This window comes from Poeciliopsis prolifica, unplaced genomic scaffold, assembly GCF_027474105.1.
Source record: "Poeciliopsis prolifica strain line A6 unplaced genomic scaffold, Auburn_PproV2 SCAFFOLD041, whole genome shotgun sequence".
Taxonomy (NCBI): domain Eukaryota; kingdom Metazoa; phylum Chordata; class Actinopteri; order Cyprinodontiformes; family Poeciliidae; genus Poeciliopsis; species Poeciliopsis prolifica.
The window spans coordinates 359,612-378,324 of NW_026562416.1; the positions used below are offsets into that span (position 1 = coordinate 359,612).

General features: G+C 45.6%; 1 pseudogene; it reads right to left on the minus strand.

Moving 5' to 3' along the window:
* Positions 1 to 18,713, minus strand: part of LOC129375823 (antigen WC1.1-like) — a 46,519-nt pseudogene that overhangs the window by 11,505 nt on the left and 16,301 nt on the right.

Here is an 18,713-nt window from a genome sequence, read left to right on the forward strand (position 1 = left end):
CCACAGCCTGTAAACTAACCCACAGTGTGTAAACTAACCCACAGCCTGTAAACTAACCCACAATGTGTAAACTAACCCACAACCTGTAAACTAACCCACAATGTGTAAACTAACCCACAGCATGTAAACTAACCCACAGCTTGTAAACTAACCCACAGTGTGTAAACTAACCCACAGCATGTAAACTAACCCACAGCCTGTAAACTAATCCACAGCATGTAAACTAACCCACAGCATGTAAACTAACCCACAATGTGTAAACTAACCCACAACATGTAAACTAACCCACAATGTGTAAACTAACCCAACCTGTAAACTAACCCACAGTGTGTAAACTAACCCACAGCATGTAAACTAACCCACAGCCTGTAAACTAACCCACAATGTGTAAACTAACCCACAACATGTAAACTAACCCACAATGTGTAAACTAACCCACAGCATGTAAACTAACCCACAGCATGTAAACTAACCCACAATGTGTAAACTAACCCACAGCATGTAAACTAACCCACAGCTAGTAAACTAACCCACAATCTGTAAACTAACCCACAGCCTGTAAACTAACCCACAGCATGTAAACTAACCCACAGCTTGTAAACTAACCCACAGCATGTAAACTAACCCACAGCTAAACCCACATAAACTGTAACTAACCCACAGCAAGTAAACTAACCCACAGCTTGTAAACTAACCCACAGCCTGTAAACTAACCCACAGCTTGTAAACTAACCCACAGTGTGTAAACTAACCCACAGCCTGTAAACTAACCAACAATGTGTAAACTAACCCACAGCCTGTAAACTAACCCACAGTGTGTAAACTAACCCACAGCAAGTAAACTAACCCACAGTGTGTAAACTAACCCACAATGTGTAAACTAACCCACAGCCTGTAAACTAACCCACAGTTTGTAAACTAACCCACAGCATGTAAACTAACCCACAGCTAGTAAACTAACCCACAATCTGTAAACTAACCCACAGCCTGTAAACTAACCCACAATGTGTAAACTAACCCACAGCATGTAAACTAACCCACAGCATGTAAACTAACCCACAATGTGTAAACTAACCCACAATGTGTAAACTAACCCACAATGTGTAAACTAACCCACAGCCTGTAAACTAACCCACAGCGTGTAAACTAACCCACAATGTGTAAACTAACCCACAATGTGTAAACTAACCCACAATGTGTAAACTAACCCACAGCGTGTAAACTAACCCACAATGTGTAAACTAACCCACAATGTGTAAACTAACCCACAATGTGTAAACTAACCCACAATGTGTAAACTAACCTGTTCAGTCTAATATCTCAATATCAAGATGATGTGTGGAATATGTGGCAGGTTGGGTTAGGATGGTGAGGCATTTTGTTAGTATTTCATTCTGACCTCAACAGCACTAACACTACTGATGTCATACTTTACTAAATGTTCAAGCTGTTTGTCTAAACTGCTAAAATTCCAATAAAATAAAAAATGCAGAAGAGTGCTGCAGGTTGGGAAGGTTGACATGGAGAAGACTTCTTTGCCCCGTTCTCTGCTCTGAGTGTAAAATGTAAAGTTGCATTCCTCCTTTTCTCCAGCATGTGAGAGAATATGTAAATGAACCCGACACCCTCCAATCACACACGCCTCTACAAGCCACTTATTTCAGTCACAATCTTCCTTTGGTTTCTTGAAACAAGGGTCTATTGGTCATTTCACTTCTGGCTGTTTGCTGACTGATATTTATCAAGTAGAGGACAAGTAAAGGGAAACACTTGCTCATTTCACATCTGCTGCGTTCAAAGCTTTTCCCACCTTTGGCTGAGCTTTTCAGGAAAAACCGTTTCCTCTCTGGGAGAAACGCCTTCAGTGGTGAAAGCAGGGATTTAATGTTCCACCAAAACTCAGTATGTGAGGTCAGGCACAGAGGGAGAGGAAAACCGTCTCTATTACACGTTTAACTCCTGACAGGTTTTCCTCCAAGCATTCATGTTTCTGTCAGATATGTGCTGTTAATCTGACAGGATGAGATTTTATGTGTGGATTAACACCAGAGGGCCTGACTCCCACTAAGAGACTGAAACTGTTTCCACAGCAGCTGGTAGGAGGAAAAAGATTTCTCCCTTTCAGATGTAAAACATTTTGCTGCTTTAAGCTTCAAATTTGTCACTGTGAGCATCAGCTCTGCACCAGGAGGCAAGAAACAGATTCCATCTGACAGTGCTGAACAACAGTGACCTTTGACCTGTGTGTGGCAGTTCATCATGGAGCAGCACTTGATCATCCTCTTCAGAACCTGCAGAAGACAGCGGGTCGGGTCAGACGGGTTCACCTCTCATTGCTCTTCTTCCACCTGCCTGGTTTTGCTCTCCCAGCTGCGCCCCCTACTGGCCCAGCTGAACTGCTCAGGTTTTCCCTTTCAACACATCCTGATGTTCTCACAGGGAGAACGTCAACGACCCCCAATTGAGCGCGCTCCGAACTGCAGCAAGGATTCATCTGTCAGCCACCTAACAGATGAACTTCATGGTGACCAAAATAAAACCATTCAGGATGTCTGACCCTTGACCTCTGGCTCCTCGTCTCCTCCTCCTGTGAATCCACAGCATTCCCAAGATGAGCTAAAAGCCAATGAGGAAAATCAGCTTGAAGAGAAGACTTGAAGAACGCCACCGTGTTCCTCAGGACTCTTCAACCATTCATCACAATCCAGAGCTTCCTGGACCATCACCATCATCACTCCTCCTCATCATCCCTCCATCCATCCATCATCTTCTGCTTATCCGGGTCGGGTCGCAGGGTCAGCAGCTTCAGAAGGGAGGCCCAGACTTCCCATTTCTTCCAGCTCTTCCAGGGGAATCCCAAGGCGTTCCCAGGCCAGCTCAGAGACATCGTCCCTCCAGCGTGTCCTGGGTCTTCCTCCTCCCGGTGGGACGTGTGCAGAACACCTCACCAGGGAGGCGTCCAGGAGGCATCCTGACCAGATGCCCGAGCATCAACTGGCTCCTCATGATGTGGAGGAGAAGCGGCTCTCCTCTGAGTCCCTCCAGGATGACCGAGCTTCTCTCTCTAAGGGAGAGTGCAGCCATCCTCTGGAGAAAACCCATTTCGGCTGCTTGTATCCGCGATCTCGTTCTTTCGGTCATGATCCAAAGCTCATGACCATAGATGAGGGAAGGAACGTAGATCGACCGGTAAATTGAGAGCTTCGATTTTTGACTCAGCGCTCCTTCACCACGACGGGCCGGTACAGCGCCCACTTCACGGCGGACGCTGCACCAATCCACCTGTTGATCTCCCTTTCCCTTCTTCCTTCGTTCATGAACAAGATCCCGAGATACTTGAACTCCTCCACTTGGGGAAGGACATCCCCCTTGACCCGGAGAAGACACTCTACCCTTTTCCAGCTAAAGACCCTGGCTAAAGACCCTGGCTAAAGACCCTGGCTAAAGACCATGGCTAAAGACCATGGCTAAAGACCATGGCTAAAGACCATGGCTAAAGACCATGGCTAAAGACCATGACTAAAGACCATGGCTAAAAACCATGACTAAAGACCCTGGCTAAAGACCATGACTAAAGACCATGGCTAAAGACCATGGCTAAAGACCATGGCTAAAGACCCTGGCTAAAGACCATGACTAAAGACCATGGCTAAAGACCATGGCTAAAGACCATGGCTAAAGACCATGACTAAAGACCATGGCTAAAGACCATGGCTAAAGACCATGGCTAAAGACCATGACTAAAGACCATGGCTAAAAACCATGACTAAAGACCCTGGCTAAAGACCATGACTAAAGACCATGGCTAAAGACCATGGCTAAAAACCATGGCTAAAGACCCTGGCTAAAGACCCTGGCTAAAGACCCTGGCTAAAGACCATGGCTAAAGACCATGGCTAAAGACCATGGCTAAAGACCATGGCTAAAGACCATGGCTAAAGACCATGGCTAAAGACCCTGGCTAAAGACCATGGCTAAAGACCATGGCTAAAGACCATGGCTAAAGACCATGGCCTCAGACTGATCCTCATCCCGGCCGCTTCACACCGAGCTGCAAACCGCTCCAGTGAAACCTGCAGGTCACGACCCGATGGAGCCAACAGGACCACATCATCCGCAAAAAGCAGAGATGGATCCTAAGGTCACCAAATCGGATCCCCTCATCACCTCGGCTGCTCTACAGATTCTGTCCATGAAAGTAATGAACAGAATCGGTGACAAAGGGCAGCCCTGGCAGAGTCCAACCCTCACCGGGAACGAGCCCGACTTATTGCTGGCAATGCGGACCAGGCTCTGACATCGGTCATCCCGGGACCTGACAGCCCGTATCAAAGGACCCGGTACCCCAGACTCCCGGAGAACCCCCACACAGTTTTCTGGGGGAAAACTTGCTAAGCCTGATGGTTGAGTGTAAATAAGTAAAGCTTGGTAGCCCACCAGACTGATTAGACAGAAAATCCTACATCATCATCATCTTGAACAAGCAGGTTGATGCCCTGGATGATGATGCAAAATCTTTTACAGTTTTTTATTAATTACTTTCAAATTAGACTACTTGTGATAAATATGTATCCCTTTTATTACTTGTGGTCTAAACCAATAATCAGGATTTTGATGTCGCGGTTTCTTCAAGGTTTGGTCCATCTTCAGGATTTCCACCTCATGGTCCACACATTTTCAATCTTCTGGTTCTTCAGACCAGCGTCTGCTCTCTTCTCCTCACCTCGCTCATCTTTACAAACAACGTTAGAACAAACTGTAAAGCTGAATTCACTGCAGAAATGGTAGATTTGCTACAGATTCAGATGTTTATCAGGTGAGGACCTACCGAGCCGTTTGAAGAAATAGCAGCAGAGAAATATGTTGAGGATGGCAAAAACAACCACGAGAACTGACAGCAATATGATGGCGAGATGTTCTGGAGAATCAACGGGTGACGGAAGAGCTGGAGCAACAGACAACATGAAATATATTAAAAGATTCAAAACTCGGCTGATAATTCTAAAACTACAAACAACTCAGTCATACCTGGTGTAGTTCCTTTAAACAACACCTTGGATTCTGCAGAAAAAACAGGAAGAGAAAAGTTTCAAGCTGACCTGCATAGCTTAGGCTTCAGTTCACATGCTGGTGATAGTGGATACTGGGGTGAAGCTACAGTTACCCTGGGGCTGCTTGACAGGAGCAAGGCAGAAATTTTGCACCATCAGCTTTTCTGACCAACACTAGTCTCACCCAACGATACAAACAAGGCTTGTAGAACGGAAATCGAACCAGCGATCCATGGTCGCAGGGTGAACTCCATCCGACTGACCTGAACACACCACACCAGCATCCTCTTTGTGTCCGCAGTCAGACTTTTCCTGGACACCCGGACAGAACCACAGGTTCTGCTCGTTCCGGTGCAGTTCAGCTCGTCCAGGTGGATCGGTCCGCTCCCTGGAGGGAACAATCCGTTCTGACCGGTTACCCTGAGAGCGCCGCCACAGCCCAGCTGGGAGCAAACCACGTTGGCTTCTCTCAGGTCAAATCTGTCGTCACACACCGTGCCCACGTCCCGTCCTTCCATACCTCCACCCGCCCAGCACACTGGTCCCCATGTCCCTTCAGCCGGACAGAGTGATGACCTGAAGACAAAATGACCAGGATGTTAACAGGAAGACAGGGGACTGCAGACTGTGGAGCTCCTTAGCCGTTACTAGATCAATATGGTTTCATGTCATAAAGGTGCAGCCGCACCACTGAATATTCCTCATTTTAAAAGAGTTTCAAACATAAAAGTCTTTTCTTGGAGAATCAAGAAGTCTCACCACAAACCACTTCTGTGGTAACGTTGCATCCTGTCGTAAACATCTCCAAGCAGTTCCGTAGATGGTGGTCCTCGTACCTACAGTCCTGGAAGCACTTGCTGTCGAGAGGAGCGACAATTTTCTTCACAGTATAAATTCTTCCACACTTAAGGTCCTGGCAGATCCACTCAGCCACAGTGTCTGAAAAATCCGGTGGGAGTGGAACCGCCTCCCCACTCCTGTTTCCAGGCATCCTGAAAGTCCACCTGCATGTGCTGCCGAGGTGATGAACGTAAGGGTCGTCTGAGGGCACAGAGGGTCACAGAGCAGAGGATGAGGAGCAGGATGAAAACTGAGAAAATACTCAACCATCAACCACTGAGGAGCAAATGTGGAGCAGAATCTGCAGCAGCCTGAAGGATTTTAGACACACAGAGCAGAGCGTCATCAGCGTAGCAGGATAAACAGGTAATGATGTTAAATTAAAGGTCATTAAAGGCCAAAAAAGTCCATTAAAGGCCATTAGAGGTTGTTAAAGGTCATTAAAGGTCACTAAAGGTTGTTGAAGGTCATTAAAGGTCATTAAAGGTCATTAATGTCAATGTCAAATTTATTTATATAGCACTTTAAAACAGGTATAAAGCTGCACCAAAGTGCTGCACAGGAACTACAGTAACACAAATAGATAAAACCAGAATATCAAAAATTGCTTCAGTTAAAAGCCAACAAATAAAAATAAGTTTTGAGAAGCGATTTAAAATGATCCAGGCTGCTAGCAGATCTAATCTGAAAAGGCAAATTGTTCCATAAATTTGGAGCAACAACAGAAAAAGCCCGATCTCCTTTCCTTAGTCGGTCCGAGGGACTGGAAGTAAAAGCTGATTGTTTGATCTGAGGGTTCTGGACACAGACTGAAGTTTAAAAGGTCCTGAAGATAAGGGGGAGCTAACCCATTTAAAACTTTATAAGTTAATAAAAGAATCTTAAAATCTATTCTATACATAACAGGCAGCCAGTGTAAATTGACCCGCATAGGCCTTATATGGTCGTGTTTCCTGGTTCCTGTAAGAAGCCGTGCCGCTGCATTCTGGATCATTTGAAGTCGATGAATCTGTGATTTAAACATGCCACTATATAAAGAATTACAATAATCCAGACGAGTGGTAATGAAGGCATGGATCAGTCCTTCAAAGTCCTTAAAAAAAAATAAGATTAGATTTTTGCTAAAATCCGTAGGTGATAAAAACTAGATTTAACGACAGAACTAACTTGTTTATCGAACTTTAAACAGCTATCACAAAGTAAAGCCAAGATTCCTAACTGAGGTCTCACAAAATTGAGCCAAAGAACCCAGAATTGATCTGGATTTGTGGTGTAAAGACTTTGGCCAAATAATATAACTTGAGTTTTTCTTTGGTTTAGGTGAAGAAAGTTTTGTCCCATCCAAGATTTAACTTCAGCCAAACAATCTGTCAATAGCTGAAGAGATTCATTATTTCCATTTTTTAGTTTAAGGGGCATATAAATCTGGACGTCATCTGCAAAGCAATGAAAGGAAACGTTAAATTTATGAAAAATCTGACCTAGAGGTAATAAATATAAAATGAACAAAATGGGACCTAAAATTGAGCCTTGGGGGACGCCATACTTTAAAGGTTTGGCCCAGAATAGCATTGGTCAAGATTAACTGTGAAAATTCTGTTTTCTAATAAGATTTGAACCATTCAAATACTGGGCCTCTCAGGCCAACACAATGTTTTAATCTGTTTAAGAGAATCTGATGATCAACAGTGTCAAATGCAGCGCTCAGATCTAAAAGTAATAAAACCGCAACATTGCCTGAATCAACTGTTAAAAGAAGGTCATTATAAACTCAAAGCAAAGCTGTTTCAGTGCTATGAGCAACTTTAAACCCAGACTGGAATTTCTCAGTTACATTATTGATTTTTAGATAGAATTCAAGCTGAATATAAACCAATTTTTCAAGGACCTTAGATAAAAAAGGGAGTTTAGAAATGGGCCTAAAATTTGCTAGTACACTTGAGTCCAGATTGGGGTTTTTAAGGGGTTTAACCACAGCATGTTTAAGTATTGATGGGACACAACCTGACTGCAATGAGGCATTTATCACCATTAGGATATATAGGCTAGAAGTAAGAAAAACGTCTTTTATCAAACGAGTAGGAAGACAATCCAAAGGATAATTTGATGGCTGCAGATGTTTAATAACTGAAGTCAGTTCTTCTAAAGAAACTGGTTGAAAATGCTCCAGAATAGCTGTGTATTGCGGCATTTCATGGGAATCTAAAGCTACTCGGGTATTTGAGCCTCTAAGAGCTACAATTTTTTCAGAGAAGAACTTAGAGAAAGCCTCACAAAGTTCAACAGAGGCTAAAGGGCCAGATGTAGTCAAAGGATTAACAATCCTATCCAGAACACTAAAAAGGACTTGAGGCCTATGCTTATTCAAAGCTACAAGATTAATGAAATATTTAGATTTGCTAATTTAACATTATTCTGATAATTAAATAAACACTCTTTTAAAATTTCAAACGAAACCTGCAATTAATCTTTTTTCCACCTCCTCTCAGCACGCCTACATTCCCGTCTGAGTGCACGAGTGCTTTCATTGAGCCACGGCTCCAAACGTTTCTTTTTGGTAGTTTTTATAGTTTTCAAGGGAGCTACCGTATTTAGAGCATTTAAGCATGTGTTGGTAAAATTTAAATAAGAGCTTCAACATCCAGATCGCTATCAGTAGGGAACGCAGTATTAACAATGACTGCATTTAGCTGAAGAGCAGTTTCAGAATTTATAGTACGAGAAAGTCGGACTTTACTATTGTTTGTTTGGACATTACTGAAATTTTTCAGACCTTCATTTCTGATCATTTGCCCATTCTATTTTCTGTTAATATTTCATCTTCTGTGGATACAAAGTCCATGTGATAAGACCAAATCCAAAGTATGTCCCTTTAAGTGCGTTGGCCCAACCACAGATTGTGTCAAATGGAATGAATCAATCAAGTCCAAAAAGTCCTTCACCAGAGGTTTATCTGGACAGCATACATGTATATTAAAATCACCTACAATTAAAATATGATCATGTTCTAAAATAATCCATGCCAAAAATTCGGAGAATTCATGAATAAAGTCCTTGTTGAACCTCGGTGGTCGGTAGACCACCACACACAGATTGGTTCAGTTAATTTCACTTCAAACACTTGGAGCTCAAAACTGGAAAATGAATTGATGGATGATTGTTGACAGTGGAAACTGGATTTAAAAATTGTAGCCAGGCCTCCACCTTTGCCAGTCAACCTGGGGGTATTTATAAAAGCACAGTTCTGAGGTAGAAGTTCAGAAAACGGGAACAACTGACCTTCTTGTAACCAAGTTTCAGTGATGAATAAAAAATCCAGATCCCGAGAAGTAAACAGGTCGTGTAGCATGAAGGTCTTGTTAGCTAGAGACCTAGCATTAAGCAAAGCCAAGCAGATGGTTGATGGTGCAACTGCACAAGTTGAAGACGAGACGTAATCCAATTGCTTGAGGTTTCCAAAATCCACATTCCTCTTTTGATCCCGAGACCGTCGATGATAGAAAAACTCCACCGCGTCCATTCGAGAGTTGCAGATCCCCGGAACAACGGGACGAATCCAGCGGCGTCCTACATTCAGAGAACGAGGACGCCATCCAAGTGGAGGAGAGTCGCCTCGACGGCGAAGAAGTGCCAAATAGGCTTTGATCCTCACAGCCAGTCCTCCACGTTTACCACGTCTTCGACGGAAATGCCTTTCCGGAATCAGATGTGGACATCTCAGCAGCTCGTTAGGGATGTCAGTGAGGAACTGGAAGCCTCGGTCTCTCGGACCCGAACCGTAGCCAAACCGTAGATCCACCGCACTTCCAATGTCCAGAAGTGCCTGACGGTCGTAAACAACCAAGGCACCAGAGCCGAAAAAGCACAAATTTACAAATAGAGCAAAAAAAACAACAAAGTAGAGAGAGCGAGTCGGACGGGGTGCCGAACACACTGGCGCCATCACAGCTGAATGAGTTAGTATGTGGGTTGAACCCAGAAATGATCTAAAAGGCCATTAAAGGTCCTTAAAGGCCATTAGAGGTTGTTAAAGGTCATTAAAGGCCATTAAAGGTTGTTAAAGTCCATTAAAGGTCATTAAAGGTCGTTAAAGTCCATTAAAGGCCATTAGAGGTTGTTAAAGGTCATTAAATGTCATTAAAGGCCGTTAAAGGTCATTAAAGGCCATTAAAGGTCATTAAAGTCCATTAAAGGTCATTAAAGGCCATTGGAGGTTGTTAAAGGTCATTAAAGGCCATTAAAGGTCGTTAAAGGTCATTAAAGGTCATTAAAGGTCGTTAAAGTCCATTAAAGGCCATTAGAGGTTGTTAAAGGTCATTAAAGGCCATTAGAGGTTGTTAAAGTCCATTAAAGGCCATTAGAGGTTGTTAAAGGTCATTAAATGTCATTAAAGGCCATTAAAGGTTATTAAAGGCCATTAGAGGCCGTTAAAGGGCGTGACCTCAAAGACAAAGCAATGGAAACGATGCAGGAAGACATTGTGATCAGAGGTGAAAACTGAACTAACATTAGGCCCTGCTTTCATGTGACAGAGCGTCTATGTTTGCTAGTCAGAGAGCGATTCTGCTTCCTGTCCTGTAGGCTGCGTTTCCCTTCCTGTGATTCTGCGGGTTCATGGAGCATCTGAGGCTGTTTGTCTCAGAAACTGCAGCGTGTTTGATGCCAGCCTGCGTGGGAGCGCTGCAGCTGCTGCAGCACCCAGACGCACTTCCTCAGCAGGTCACCCCACCGCCACCGCCGCAGCATCGCACTGCAAGGTGCTGCGCCTGCCTGATGCGGGCCGAGCCACCGGCACCAGAACTGCAGGACGAGTTTGGGTCTCTGTCAGGACGAAAGGCTGCAGATCAACGTCTTACTCACCGTCCAGGACTTCAGGTGCCACTTGGACCCCAGGAGCTGGAGTGGAAGCATCAAGGACGGCTGAAATGAGGAATAAAGGGAGTTTAGTTTTTCATTTAAGAGCAGCATTGTCAAGCAACAAGCTGCAGAAACACACAGAATATGTAGAGCAGGATTATGGATTTAAAACACACAGACTGGGAGATTCATTGCTTTCAGTTTGCTGTTGATGGAGGGAAACTCCACCTTCAAATATATTTATATTTTAATTTTTAAATTGAGCAAACGTCAAGAGAAATAAAATCCTGGAAGGAAAAACTGGAAAAGTGATGCTGAATAAAAAATGTTTAAACATTGAAGCTCAAACTAGTTTTGTCACCAACGAGATAAAAGAAAGCACTTCTCTTGCTTTTTCAAAGTGACCATCTTTCCCCATGTAAATCATTGACTTCTGGTCTGTGGACAGTAGAACTGCAATGCTTCAGTCTGAATTCCTCGTTTCTCCTGTTCTGAGGCGTTTTACAGAAACTCCGTTTATAAATGTCAAGGAGACATTTTCACCCTCCAGGTTCCACTTTGGCCATTTCTGTAGTTTAGTAGCAGCGATTATCTACTGGCAGAGAAACTTTCTACATGTTGGAGCCAGAGTCTGAGCCAGAACCTGCAGAACCTGCAGAACCTACAGAACCTGCAGAACCCACAGAACCTGCAGAACCTACAGAACCTGCAGAACCTACAGAACCTGCAGAACCTACAGAACCCACAGAACCTGCAGAACCTACAGAACCTGCAGAACCTACAGAACCTGCAGAACCTACAGAACCTGCAGAACCTGCAGAACCTACAGAACCTACAGAACCTGCAGAACCTACAGAACCTGCAGAACCCACAGAACCGCACATTCACATGAACACATGGCAGTGATGGTGTGACTGGATTTCCTCCCTCTGCATCCACACCAACTACCTACAATATGATGTTGAACTGCAGCCCATGCATGTCGGACAGCTACTCAAATATTAATGCTGCCACAATGGCAGTGCTGTGTTGTATTAAACGAAGCCTCGACATAATGAAGGAGTTAGCTAACGGAACGTCAAGGACGTCACCCAATGCATTTGGGTCATTTTTGTTCCCCGAGACAAAAACAGCAAAAACTGATCATTCTGTCCAAAGCATGCAGAACAGCTGTATCCTCCAGGAGGCAGCTAGCAGCTAGCACACAGCGCTAACAGGAGGCCAGGATGTCATGTCTAAAACTAGCTTTGCTGTCACTGTAGCGCCATTAGCAGCTTAGCGCTTCGCTGTGCCTCGTTTCCATAGAGAAGGAAGTGACCCTCAATCAGACCAAGTTTTCAGAAAATCCCTCCTGATATCCTGGAGGAGGTTCCTGAAACACTCAGGCCTCCAAAAGCGGACTTTCCCCTCTGGTGTGGGAACATCCCGAGAAAAGCGACAGAACCAGAAGAGGCTCTGCGGCCTCTGAGCGTTAATCCACGCATTACTGAACGGTTCGACTCGCTGACCTGCATCCTCAGCACAACTGAACTTGGACTACAAAATCACCGCCAGGGAACAAATGGCGATTCTGATTATCTGGAGGTCACGACCTTGTTCAGCGAGTGATGACGTCATAGACCAGAAAAGGTTGCAGGCAACAGAGAAACATGACCAGACTGACAAATATAACCCAGAATATTAAGAAATGTTTGCAGCACCAGCAGAGAACACAATGTTCACACTTAGACACTCAAAGTGCAAAAACAATATTTATGGGCTAAAACGGTGGATTTTGTATGATATGTTCCTTTATCAGCTCAGCACGTGATGTGAGGTTTAGCTGGACAGAAATAAGATATTGGGAGGAAATTTGAGCCTGAATAAAACAGAAGCTCAAAGTAAGATGTGGATGTTGCAGATAGCAGCTGCAGTCCTGCTGCCTCCTCTCAGCAGGTGATGTGAGCTTTACCTGGACAGAGCCAGCTCAGCTGGAGGAAGCAGAGCAGCTGAAGCAGCTTCATTTTGCTGTCACAGCCAGGAGATGCTCCTCCACATCAACCTCTTCTTCTTCTTCTTCTTGTCAGACTGAACTCTGCATCGCAGCAGGAAGTGAAACATCCGGGGCTCCAAGTCTCTTCTTCTGCTCTCAGAAACAGCTGGACATGACAATAGAATCATTGGCAGCAGAATGAAGTCGCCACAACACTGAGGATGAATATCAATGTCTCTGGGATCAATATTGTCACTTGGAATCGGAATCGTGCCGATAATCGCCGGTTTCACCGTGAGAAGCTAAACACCGTGAGCAGCCGTTAAGTTGCTGCTTCAACAATAACATGTTAGCATGAAATTAATCACTTCCTAACATCTCCGCCATACCGTGTGCTTCTAGAAAACGGGCTGCGAGCAACACCAAACATTTTAGCTCCAACTTCTCCTCGCTCTTTTGTTGCCGTTAAGCTGCCTTTGTGTCAACAGTTACACCGGAAGTTTACCTTTCACAATAAAAGCATCAAACCTAAACAAATCAGAAATGTTATTCCCACCTCTGATAAAACACTTGGAAACATTTGTGAAGAAAATTTCCGTGTCGAACAATTTGACTCTGTTTTGAAAAGTGTAGCATCAGATGGAGCCCTGATGCTACATTTGGATTATAGCTGGTATGATTGTTTGGAGAAAACAGAAATGTTGTTTGGTGCAGCTTTGGGACGCGTTAAGCAAACAGAACCTGACGATATGGAGCAGGATGTCATTGCAATAATACTAAAACCTGGATACATGAAATGATCTGAATAATCCCAGACCAATCAGACTCTCAGGATAGATGGTAAAATGTTCACTAAAGTTCTAGCAGTTCCATTAAAAGTACATTTATCAGATATATTTTAGTTGAATCTGCTCTTCTGAACGGTAGATGAACTAATACTAACTGGTTCTGGATCTGGTTGAGCCTCCCCAGTTAATTAACCATGGTGGTTTTGTCTTGTTCTGGATTTCCAGAAGTCTTTGATTCAGTGAATATCTTTTTATTTTTGAAACATTTAAACAGTTTGGCTCTGCAGTGAAATGTTTGGGTGCAATCAGAATCCAGTGAACAGAAGTTAATAGATGTAATAGATGTACTGTCTTAAGTGAAGTCTAAGATCGACCATAAAAAGTAGTGATCACTGATGGGTAATTGACACGTCACAAAACCTTTTGACCCAAACCAAAACTGTATTGATACTGTGTCACTGAATACTGACACCTGCTGGACATTAAAAATCCCTACAGGTAACAAAGTTGACAAACTCATTTGATGACCTAGTCCAGTGGTCCCCAACCTCCCAACCTTTTCGTTACAGCGGACCGGACAAGACTTTGCAATTTTGCTGCGGCCCGGGGCGGGAGGGTAAGGTCACCCTTTTTCCCCTTTACGACAAACTTCCATCATCCTGCAGTGTGTGGCGTGTTAGTGATGGCGTGTTAGTGGTGGCGTGTTAGTGATGGCGTGTTAGTGGTGGTGTGTTAGTGATGGCGTGTTAGTGGTGGCGTGTTAGTGGTGGCGTGTTAGTGATGGCGTGTTAGTGGTGGTGTGTTAGTGATGGCGTGTTAGTGATGGCGTGTTAGTGATGGCGTGTTAGTGATGGCGTGTTAGTGGTGGCGTGTTAGTGATGGCGTGTTAGTGGTGGTGTGTTAGTGATGGCGTGTTAGTGGTGGCGTGTTAGTGGTGGCGTGTTAGTGATGGCGTGTTAGTGGTGGTGTGTTAGTGATGGCGTGTTAGTGATGGCGTGTTAGTGGTGGCGTGTTAGTGGTGGCGTGTTAGTGATGGTGTGTTAGTGGTGGCGTGTTAGTGGTGGCGTGTTAGTGGTGGCGTGTTAGTGGTGGCGTGTTAGTGGTGGCGTGTTAGTGATGGCGTGTTAGTGGTGGCGTGTTAGTGGTGGCGTGTTAGTGATGGTGTGTTAGTGGTGGTGTTAGTGATGGCGTGTTAGTGATGGTGTTAGTGATGGCGTGTTAGTGATGGCGTGTTAGTGGTGGTGTTAGTGATGGCGTGTTAGTGATGGCGTGTTAGTGGTGGCGTGTTAGTGATGGTGTGTTAGTGATGGTGTGTTAGTGATGGCGTGTTAGTGATGGCGTGTTAGTGATGGTGTTAGTGATGGCGTGTTAGTGATGGCGTGTTAGTGGTGGCGTGTTAGTGGTGGCGTGTTAGTGATGGTGTGTTAGTGGTGGCGTGTTAGTGGTGGCGTGTTAGTGATGGCGTGTTAGTGGTGGCGTGTTAGTGGTGGCGTGTTAGTGGTGGCGTGTTAGTGGTGGTGTGTTAGTGATGGCGTGTTAGTGATGGCGTGTTAGTGATGGTGTTAGTGATGGCGTGTTAGTGATGGCGTGTTAGTGGTGGCGTGTTAGTGGTGGCGTGTTAGTGGTGGCGTGTTAGTGGTGGCGTGTTAGTGATGGCGTGTTAGTGGTGGTGTGTTAGTGATGGTGTGTTAGTGATGGTGTGTTAGTGGTGGTGTGTAGTGATGGCGTGTTAGTGGTGGCGTGTTAGTGGTGGCGTGTTAGTGATGGCGTGTTAGTGGTGGTGTGTTAGTGATGGCGTGTTAGTGATGGCGTGTTAGTGATGGTGTTAGTGATGGCGTGTTAGTGGTGGCGTGTTAGTGATGGTGTTAGTGATGGCGTGTTAGTGATGGTGTTAGTGATGGTGTGTTAGTGATGGCGTGTTAGTGGTGGCGTGTTAGTGGTGGCGTGTTAGTGATGGCGTGTTAGTGGTGGCGTGTTAGTGATGGTGTTAGTGATGGTGTTAGTGATGGCGTGTTAGTGATGGCGTGTTAGTGATGGCGTGTTAGTGATGGCGTGTTAGTGATGGTGTTAGTGATGGTGTGTTAGTGGTGGCGTGTTAGTGATGGTGTTAGTGATGGCGTGTTAGTGGTGGCGTGTTAGTGATGGTGTTAGTGATGGTGTTAGTGATGGCGTGTTAGTGATGGCGTGTTAGTGATGGCGTGTTAGTGATGGCGTGTTAGTGATGGTGTTAGTGATGGTGTTAGTGATGGCGTTAGTGATGGCGTGTTAGTGGTGGCGTGTTAGTGGTGGTGTGTTAGTGATGGTGTTAGTGATGGTGTTAGTGATGGCGTGTTAGTGATGGCGTGTTAGTGATGGTGTTAGTGATGGCGTGTTAGTGATGGCGTGTTAGTGATGGTGTTAGTGGTGGCGTGTTAGTGGTGGCGTGTTAGTGATGGTGTTAGTGATGGTGTGTTAGTGGTGGCGTGTTAGTGGTGGCGTGTTAGTGATGGTGTTAGTGATGGCGTGTTAGTGATGGCGTGTTAGTGATGGTGTTAGTGATGGCGTGTTAGTGATGGCGTGTTAGTGATGGTGTTAGTGATGGTGTTAGTGATGGCGTGTTAGTGGTGGCGTGTTAGTGGTGGCGTGTTAGTGATGGTGTTAGTGATGGCGTGTTAGTGATGGCGTGTTAGTGATGGTGTTAGTGATGGCGTGTTAGTGATGGCGTGTTAGTGATGGTGTTAGTGATGGTGTGTTAGTGATGGCGTGTTAGTGATGGTGTTAGTGATGGCGTGTTAGTGGTGGCGTGTTAGTGATGGTGTGTTAGTGATGGTGTTAGTGATGGCGTGTTAGTGATGGCGTGTTAGTGATGGCGTGTTAGTGATGGTGTGTGTGGTGGCGTGTTAGTGATGGCGTGTTAGTGATGGTGTTAGTGATGGCGTGTTAGTGATGGCGTGTTAGTGATGGTGTTAGTGATGGCGTGTTAGTGGTGGCGTGTTAGTGATGGCGTGTTAGTGATGGTGTGTTAGTGGTGGCGTGTTAGTGATGGCGTGTTAGTGGTGGCGTGTTAGTGATGGCGTGTTAGTGGTGGCGTGTTAGTGATGGCGTGTTAGTGATGGTGTTAGTGATGGCGTGTTAGTGATGGTGTGTTAGTGATGGTGTTAGTGATGGTGTGTTAGTGATGGTGTTAGTGATGGCGTGTTAGTGGTGGCGTGTTAGTGATGGCGTGTTAGTGATGGTGTTAGTGATGGCGTGTTAGTGGTGGCGTGTTAGTGATGGCGTGTTAGTGGTGGCGTGTTAGTGATGGTGTTAGTGATGGCGTGTTAGTGGTGGCGTGTTAGTGATGGCGTGTTAGTGGTGGCGTGTTAGTGATGGCGTGTTAGTGGTGGCGTGTTAGTGATGGTGTTAGTGATGGCGTGTTAGTGATGGTGTTAGTGATGGCGTGTTAGTGATGGTGTTAGTGATGGCGTGTTAGTGGTGGCGTGTTAGTGATGGTGTTAGTGATGGCGTGTTAGTGATGGTGTTAGTGACATCGGTCATCCCGGGACCTGACAGCCCGTATCAAAGGACCCGGTACCCCAGACTCCCGGAGAACCCCCCGCAGGGACACAGTCTTCTCCAAGTCCACAAAATACATGTGGACCGGTTGGGCGAACTCCCAGAACCCTCCAGGACCCTGCTGAGGGTGTAGAGCTGGTCCACTGTTCCACGACCAGAACCAGAACCACACTGGTCTTCCTGAATCCGAGGCTCGACTATCAGACAGACCCTCTTCTCCAGGACCCCTGAATAGACCTTGCCAGGGAGGCTTAAGAGTGAGACCACCCTGCACATCCTCTGGTCCCTCCTTTTGAACAGGGAGACCCCAATCCTGGTCTGCGAATCCAGGGGAGCTGCCCCCAATAACCATGCAATGTTGTAGAGTCACATCAGCCAACACAACCCTACAACATCCAGAGCCTTGAGGAACTCTGGGCAAATTTGATCCACCCCCACGGCCCTGCCATCGAGGAGCTTTTTAACCTCCTCGTCCCCAGAGATTAGAGACCCGACCCAGAGTCCCCATGCTCAGCTTCCTCAATGGAAGGCATGTTGGTGGGATTGAGGAGGTCTTTGAAATATTCTGCCCACCGGCTCATAAGGTCAGCAGTACTGCTTCCCCCTCCCGAGATGCTGGATGGTGGACCAGAATCGCCTTGAAGCCATGAGGAAATCTTTCTCCATGGCCTCTCCAAAATCCTCACAAGTTTTTGCCTCAGCAACTATTTAAGTTGTATGCCGCTTCCCCGCTGGTACCATCAGCTGCTTCTGGGGTCCCACAGGCCAAAAAGGCCCAATAGGATTCCTTCTTCAGCTGACAGCATCCCTCACCAAAGGCTTCGACCAACGGGTTCGAGGGTTGCCACTGTGACAGGCACCGACAACCTTGCAGCCACAGCTCCGATAAGCTGCCTCGACACAATGGAGGCACGGAACATGGTCCCCTCAGACTCAATGTCTCCCACCTCCCCCGGGACGTGTGCAAAGTTCTGCCGGAGATGGGAATAAAAGCTCCATCTCACAGGAGACTCCGCCAGATATTCCCAGCAGACCCTCACAGCATGTTTGAGCCAGCCAGGTCTGACCAGCGTCCTCCCCCACCACTGGAGCCAATCACCACCAGGAAGTGGTCAGTGGACAGCTCCACACCTCTCTTCCCCTGAGTGTCCAAGACATACAGCCGCAGATCCGATGAAACGATGACAAAGTCGATTGTTGCTTGGTGCATAAGCACACACAGCCAGAACCCGTCACACCCACTCGTACATGGAGTGAGTCTAGCCTCTTGTTCACCAGGGTAAACCCCAATAACCATACATCATCATTATCAACATCATCATCCATCACACACACCACCAGGCTTAGCAAGTTTTCCCCCAGAAAACTTGCTAAGCCTGGTGGTTGAGTGTAAATAAGTAAAGCTTGATTAGACAGAAAATCCTACATCATCATCATCTTGAACAAGCAGGTTGATGCCCTGGATGATGATGCAAAATCTTTTACAGTTTTTTATTAATTACTTTCAAATTAGACTACTTGTGATAAATATGTATCCCTTTTATTACTTGTGGTCTAAACCAATAATCAGGATTTTGAAGTCGCTGTTTCTTCAAGGTTTGGTCCATCTTCAGGATTTCCACCTCATGGTCCACACATTTTCAATCTTCTGGTTCTTCAGACCAGCGTCTG